Genomic DNA, 8174 nt, shown 5'->3' on the forward strand with positions numbered 1-8174 from the left:
ATACTTCCTTGAACTATTTACTTTGAATCTCCATTCAAGTAATTCGCCAAGGAATCCCATGGAACGAACTTGAAGCAGCGCAGCACTCTTCCGAGAGTAAACGGCTCCCAAACTGGTAGTGAATTTGTGTACAAATAACTGATGAGACGGTCATTTTACTCTCAGATTAATTATAAAAACCCGATTTGATATCACCAGAGGTGAAATAGAGCCTTTCTTACAAAATAATGAAGCTCCGACAAATATATTGGTGCAATTAATTTGTGAATCGAAAAATAAAATGTTCGTCTCCGACCCACGGCTACAAATCTGAAATTTAAAAATTGTGGGTTTTACGAGCGGTTTTTCAATGATGGAAGACACACATTTTTAAGAGCGGATACAGACATCAAGTATTTCAGAAAAAGAGCTCTCAAAAATCAGGCTGTGAGTTCCGGGTTTCGGGCCAAAATTCAATCGAAAGAGCGCACCAAAATCTTCACATTAGTAATAGGATTTTTTTCTGGGACGATTCCCCGCCGTGCACAAAAAGGTTAACCATAAAGTTTCCCATTCGAAAAAATCATCTCATAATCGGTATTTTTTTTTTCGTAATTATATTGATATTTTGTATTTTTTTTTAACAGTCACACAATTGTTTTTAAATTGAGCAAATGTTTAAATTATGTTTTGATACTTGATATTTACTACTAATTTCAGTTGCAAAGTAACCGCCGACTATACAAGTCGCATTCTCAACGCTTTTTCAAAATGTGCACCGTAGACAAAAACAGTGTGGTTCTGGATTTTTGTCAACTCCAAAACCAACCAAGCCCAAAGCTTGTAAAAAAAACTTCTCGCAGACCTTCAAATAAACCAAGAAAACTTGCGAGCATTGCAATTATGCAATAGAAGAAGAATAGCCGTGCTGCAGTTCGCCGACTCAGCAATGGCCTCGTCCATCATCGACAAACCTCTGGTATATCAGGGTTGCAAAATCCCGATTTACCTGGACAACAACGCTACGGAAGTTCGTGTGCTTGACCTACCCTTAGGCATAAGCAATGATGACGTAGCCAAAGTGATGAGTAAATACGGCGAAATTTTGACCATCACCAACGATCGCTGGATTAACTTCTTCCCAGGAATCCCAAATGGAGTTCGGACCCTGCGGATGTTGCTGAAACAGCCAACGCCGAAATCAATCACTGTAAACAATGCTGCTGCAACAGTGACGATTATAGGCAAAAAATCGCTTTGCAAACTCAAAGCAAAGAACAAAAAATGTGCGGATTCAAGTAAAAAGGTGAACCAAAAAAGCACTACACAACCGATTGAACCTGAGCCAAGCAGCAGCAGAAAAAGCAACAACAGTAAACCAGACCAAAATGCATTGCAAACAAGTGAAATTGCCGAAGAATCTAACGATGGATTCGAGACCGTGCTTTCTAAGCACACTCGCAAATCCCGGAAGCGCTTACAAGCATATTTGGACGCGGATTACGACTTAACAACAAAACGAAGAGAGATGGCTGAAGAAGAAACAACAGATGAAGAAGATGAAGATGCCATACAAGCAAAATATTATTGGAATAAGTGTTATGAGTTAACTGTTAAATCCTCGAAGGAAGAGGACGAAGATAAAAGTGAAGAACTTGATAAGTTAAGATCCAAATTTGCCCGTAAATATTTGAAACTAAGACAGAAATCGTTAGAAAACAGGCATGGTAACAAGTATTGAAATATAGCCAGACAAGTGATCTAAAACTTTGTAAACTTTCCTCTTCTACTATCCACCTTGAAGAGATGAATGCACAATGGTGTAAAATCTCTATAATAAATCAAAAAAAAAAAACTACTAATTTAATAAAGGACTCAATTAGTCATGGTGCCGATGCTGCAAAGGCAATGAAATGTTATGTCAAAAGTCTCGCGATCGATTCCAGATATTTTTGTTAAAAAAGTAAATCTTTCCATGTTCCTGAGGGGAACACCCGTGAAGAGTATCGGGGCCGGCATGAACAAAGCGGATTCAGTGACAGTTTATTATCCAACGTAATGTTAACATGTTAAGGTTAATGTTAACATTCCATAGGTTGTCTTCCTAAGGTGTCTTGATAAGGTCCAGTTTGTGACGATACACTACCTTCCCTTTACTAAGCAATCAAATCCAGAGGGTAAAAGATCACCAGTTGTGTTGGTCCGAGCCGGGATTTGAACACCGATCTACCGCTTACGAGGCGGAAGCGTTACCACTGGGCTACGTGGCTCGGTCAGGCGATATTTTTGTTGGATCGTGGACAACCCCCTGAAGACTTTTTCCTCTCGGATGAGTGCAGCCTTACTCTGATTGCACAAACCGAAAGATGTGGATGATGTCTAGCAAAATGAAAGTGCCATCCGGGATGTAACAGACGGACAGGGTCGCACAAATCTAGGTTATGATCATTTTCCACATTGTTGAGATACCTATTTCAGATAACTTGGCAAAACAATATGTATGCTAAACAACTCATAAGATTTTGATGCGATGGCAGACATCATGCGAGTGAGAATTTTTCTGCCATAATTAACAGCTGAACAAACTGGCGGTCGTCACCAAATCTCGTCACCGTGTCTGTTCTCGGGAAGGGGAATCGCCCTGCTTTTTTCGTTCGTCGTTCGTAAACTTGACATTTACGAACGATGCAAAACGGTTCTCATTTTCGTTGCATTAAATTGGGCGGAAACGGGGCCGGTAAATATGCTGTGAAATAGATTTTTGACAGCGCATAACACCTTGGGATGCTCGCACTCGGGCGGTGCACTGAACTGCAATTGGAGCAGTCCGTTTCAGGGTATAGAATGTGGTGGTCTTTTAACCTTTTGCGCGTTTATTTGTCTTAATGACCTGCGTATTGCAATATTGTCGGTAGTTTATGACGGAAAGTTTTGAGCGGATCGATTCGAACTCGATACAGTCTCTTGCGTGAATTGTTACGCAACGGCGCATGATGATGCGATCGTGGATTTTTGGGCTTTAATTTTCGCGCGCAAATCTTCTGCGTTCCCTTCGGTTTTTTGATAGAGGCGCCATCTGAGCGACAAAAAAATGTTTAAAACGATTTATTTACCTTTCGCCAACCAAGTCACGTTTGTTTAATTTCTGTACAGCTTAGCGGATTGTACTTGTTCGTACCCTTTTTTTCATGATTACTTTCATGAGCGAACTCGTGGTTTAAATCGCGGTCGACAAGTGGTCATTTTTAACTTCTTTTTTATGTAGTTGACAAATTATCTAAATAAGCAATACCCAGGTCGTCGCGACGTCTGGCAGCGCGGTGAGCGTAACGTGCAGAAAAGGGAAGGATAGAAAGACCTCCTGGGAATCTACAATCTACCCAAGGTAAAGTCGAGTAAAGTTGGCCCGTAATGAAAGGCAAGTATTGTTGCAGCATAACGATGGCCAACGAAAAGGTAAGTAGTGAACCTGAAAGAAAACGAGTTTGGTACCGTATATCAGGTGCAGATAACCTTGGAGCTGAGCGTGATTCCTTACTCACGTGCATGCTCAGCCTGCAAGAAAGGGTTTGAAAAAGTTTATTAAAGTGTTTTAAGTTATGCAAGATGTTCTGGAAAATAAGTATGACAAATTTGGATTGAGTAATGCTTATCAAATCAATTATTTTTACAGAGTTAAATTAAATATTATGCAATAAAGGCTGACTGTCGTCAACCACAATTTTTCGCCTTTCTCAAATTTCATTAACTAAACAGTAATTGACTGTAGGCTACAGGTGCCAGACTGATGACAAAAAACGAACGACTTCATTTCCCAAGCTCATTAACAGACAACCAGAGCGGCAGTAGCAGGTTGGATTAAGTGACATGGCTACCCGCCCGTTTGTAGATAGCGACCGCAAAATGACGGATGCTGTAGCTGCTCATCGTTAAAAGAAAAAAAAAGAGGCGAGATTAAAATGTTTCCTTCGTTATGAAATTAAACACTCGGTGACATACTGTAATGTGCTTAATGAAGCGAAATATTTGGTTACTCAGCAAGACGTTAATGAAGAGGCCTTCGCTACCTGGTCGTTTTGTGTGATCTTGCATGAAATATGCAACCTAATTCCTCTGATAATTACATTCTAAAACATTGAAAGTTGACGTTACAAAACAAATTTTTTTTTGATCATTTCATAGAAGGTTGAATTCCCTCAGGATTATAATAGAACCACAGATAAATAAAAATAGAAGACAACGTTTACAAATTTTCTTTGAAATTATTAGTCAACAATCATTAGCACTAGGGGAAAGTGGGGCAAGTGTAACAAGCTAAGGAAATGCTTGTTATAATCCATTAAAAACGTGAAAAATCTGTCGGATTTCTTTATAATCATCTTATTCCAGGGCTTGACTAAGACTTTGATAGAACAAGTTTTAAAAATCCTGTTTTTGATGTAAAAAAACTGATTTTAATTTTTTTGATTTTCCGTACGTTCCACCCAACTAGTGGGGCAAGAGGAACAATGCATGAAATTACATGTTAATTTGCTAACAATTGAACTGTTATCACTTAGATACATCAGATTAGAATGTATTTGAAACGTTTCATTCATTTTTAGATTAAAAAATAATATTTTACTAAAAGTTTGATCGTTTTAACGAAAAAAAAATTATTACTTAGATGATAATTAGTAAATTTTCATAATATCACTATATTTTGTATGGCAATTTTTTAACAATTGTTTATCAGTTGTTAAGTACTTTTATGTATGTATTTTATGTTGATGCAGCAATTCGTAATTTTTTCCATACTAAAAATTCATATGGTACACTTGCCCCACCTGAACAAGATTTTTTAAAAGCTCTCAACAAAAATAACCAAAACTTAAATCATACTTTATAAAAGGTGCAAGACATTGGTAGGGACACTACTAATCTAGGAAAAATAGCATTTTGATAAAATGAGCCTAAAAACGAGCCCTAAGCCTTATTTTGTACTTTCCAAATATTATAAGAAAACAAAGGTTTTGAAAAAAACTACATTAAATATTATGTCCAGTGGCGTTTACGTCGCTTTGGCGGTTATGTGGTAGTAGAATCTGCTAATTGCATTGCTAGCAACAATTCCTCATACTGGAAATAATCAAAATTGTAGAAATTACGGCCTTACGAGCGATTGCTCCTCTTGCCCCATATGGTCGTCTTGCCCCACTTTCCCCTACCTACTTTCAGAGCAGTATCACGTGTTCACTCATTAGTTCTCAAAACGTCCTACACATAAAAAATCATGGTAATATTACATCTGGGAAGGGGTACATCTTTTATGTCAGACAAAATGTGTAATCTTACCTCTGAAAATGTGTAATTTTACCACAATTAAATGTGTATGCAAAAATGAATTAAAAATAAAGAGATTGTAAATAAAAAGCAAAAAGTGAACAGATTTTGTGTAAATTTACATCTTCTTAAAACTTACAATAAGCAGATACATTCGAACTGACTTCCTAGCATGGAAGAATATAAAAAGAAAACTAGACAACAGATCAACTTTGATGTTGAATTAGCTTACAGCTCACACGCCATCAAGTGGGCACTCTAGATCTCCCAAAGTTTATTTCGTGGAACCATCCTGCTTCAAAGTGACGGAATGTACATCACAAACACATACTCACACACACACACACTCTCTATCGTATACGGCCAGACACACCTACATATTTCAAAATGACACTCTCCGCAGCCGGTTTATTAGAAATTGTGAGTAAACGCAGTCAGTGGCAGCCGGCAACGACCACAGCCAGTGTGTATTAATTTTAGTTCTGGTGGTTTGCTATAAATATTCTCTCGTGTTAAAATTCGTAAAATTTATTTCTCTTTCGCTTTGGCAAATGACGAACTATTCACACGTTCTCGTTGGTTATCTGCTTCTTCTCTTTGCCGCTCGTTCATTGGCCTTATAGACAAGTTTGGCAAATATCGTTTTATCAAGCTTCCATGAGAAGCAACGTAAAAGCTTTCCATGCTTTCAAGATTTAGTTAGATTAGCTAGAAAAAGTGACTAATATGTATAACCATAAACAATGCAAGAAATTTAGTTAACGATTTAGCTCATGGAGCGTTTGGTACGGTATGTCCACGCATCCTTCCCTTCCTCTAAATTTCGTGAGATGTGATACGTTCTCAGAATCCCCTCTGCGGTAAACACAACGCAGTAGGGCTGGCTGGCTTTAATTTGTATAATACATTTTCAACTGTCTGTGTTAGATTAGATTTCAACTCCAAAATAGGGCAATTTAGCTTCCCTTATGTTGGAACGAAAAGTCACTTTTGTAACACCCCCATATGCACCCTCTTAAGTGAATCTCGATGCGCGATGCAAGTTGAAAGTTGATATTATAATTACTTTTGAAACGAAACCACGAGTGACACATCTCGTAATGGTAGACCATGTTTTACGCCAGCGCAGCAGTAGTGGCCAGTGGCCATCAACAGTTGTAATTCAGTGCGGAAAGGATGCAGGCCCGACGCGGTTGGCACTGAGAAGAAATCGTCACGTTCGTGCTATCTTGTCACAAGTCGTTTTTTTTTTACTTTTCTGGTAGACCGTTTTGTTAAACTGGTCATCTCAGGCTGAATCCTCAGGTCTCAGGTTGAGTTTTGTAAATACCAAATATGATACGTGAATGCTGCACAAAATTACGTCCTTGCTATTCATGTACTTGCGACAAGATAGCACGATCACGGCGAAATAGAACAAACCCACTTTGCTCTGCAGTGAGAGTAATGTTCCCGGCGTTTGGACGAGACGTTAGACACGTGCGAGACGATTTGTGTGTCCTGATGGCGTAGAAAGTGGGATGGGGGCTCCTCGTACACCCCGCCCAACCACACGGTGAAAGGTGCAATAAATTACGACGATTGTACGTGTGTGTATGATCACATTTTCGCACCATAATTAAACGTGGACAACTGGCAGTTTATATTAGTGATGCAGAGCAAAGCTAACATAATGAAGAGGCGTTTAAAAATGACGCACGTGTGGATCTCAAAAAGAAAAGGAATGATTGAAAGGAGCATGGATTTGTTTGATCAATCTCAAATGTTGGTCAGCGCATTTTGTTTGTTTTAGGTTGGAAAACTTCACGTCATTCGAAATAAAGACACACCGTGGCGAATATAGGTTAGGTGGGAAAAATAGAGTTGACGGTGACGTCGGCTGGACGTGGGAGTAGTTTGTGTCAAGATGGTTCCCAAAATGCATCAACGAGTCATGCTGAGTTGGACACCCGGTATTTTTAGAATTCCCTCAAAACCTGATGCAATGGGACGAGTATTCCAACCGGGAATAAATATAGACACGAACTTTATTTGTGTTGCATAGTGGAGTCTCGAGATTTTCCTACAGACAACATTGTATAGCTCTGGACCAATACGAGAAAAAGGCGCACAAGCAAACTCGAAGTGTTTAACAATAGCTGGGCTCGCTAGTTAAAAAACTGCGATGATTGAAGCGAACTCGAAGTGGAAGCGGTGTTTAAGTTGCCTAGGAATTGATAAAAGAGAACCGGGTTCGAGTGGTTGAAGTGACAGTTCTACCATAAATAACGCATTTGAACAAGGAACAAGGATAAGGGAAATTCTTCGAAGTATCGCTCTCGTTCATAAACTGTGTCATAGGTCTATTGAAGTTACTCAAATCATGCGGCCTCCAATGTCAAAATTAACATCAATTACTCATCAAAACGTAACGCCCGATACTGTAAAGACACAGATTCATTCATACAGACATGTTAAACACAGTAAAAAATAATGTAAATTTGGAAGCTGTAATTTTGTAAGGTTGAATATTACCTCTTTTATGATGTAATTTTACCTCAATTTAGACTGAAAAAGTTACATTACACTAGAAAAGTGGTAAAATTACACCTTTTTTTCTGACATAAAAGATGTACCCCTTCTCAGATGTAATATTACCATGATTTTTTTTTTCTGTGAAGATTTCATGATCGAAACTCGGTATCGGTATCTTTTTAGACGACTGATCTTTTTTGAGAATGAACCTTCGAGAAAAATGCTCTCAGAACTTTTCTACTAACAGTTCGTGCCTTTTATTCTCTTGGATGGAAGCCTCGCTACTGCACAGACAAAAAAATCATGGTAATATTACATCTGGGAAGGGGTACATCTTTTATGTCAGAAAAAAGGTGTAA

General features: G+C 38.5%; 1 protein-coding gene across 1 annotated transcript in view; it reads right to left on the reverse strand.

The window, feature by feature from the left end:
* Positions 1–8174, reverse strand: part of LOC120432338 (histone-lysine N-methyltransferase ash1) — a 348037-nt gene that overhangs the window by 175893 nt on the left and 163970 nt on the right. The gene's annotated exons all lie outside the window — the stretch shown is intronic.

Source organism: Culex pipiens, chromosome 3 (assembly GCF_016801865.2).
Source record: "Culex pipiens pallens isolate TS chromosome 3, TS_CPP_V2, whole genome shotgun sequence".
NCBI lineage: Eukaryota > Metazoa > Arthropoda > Insecta > Diptera > Culicidae > Culex > Culex pipiens.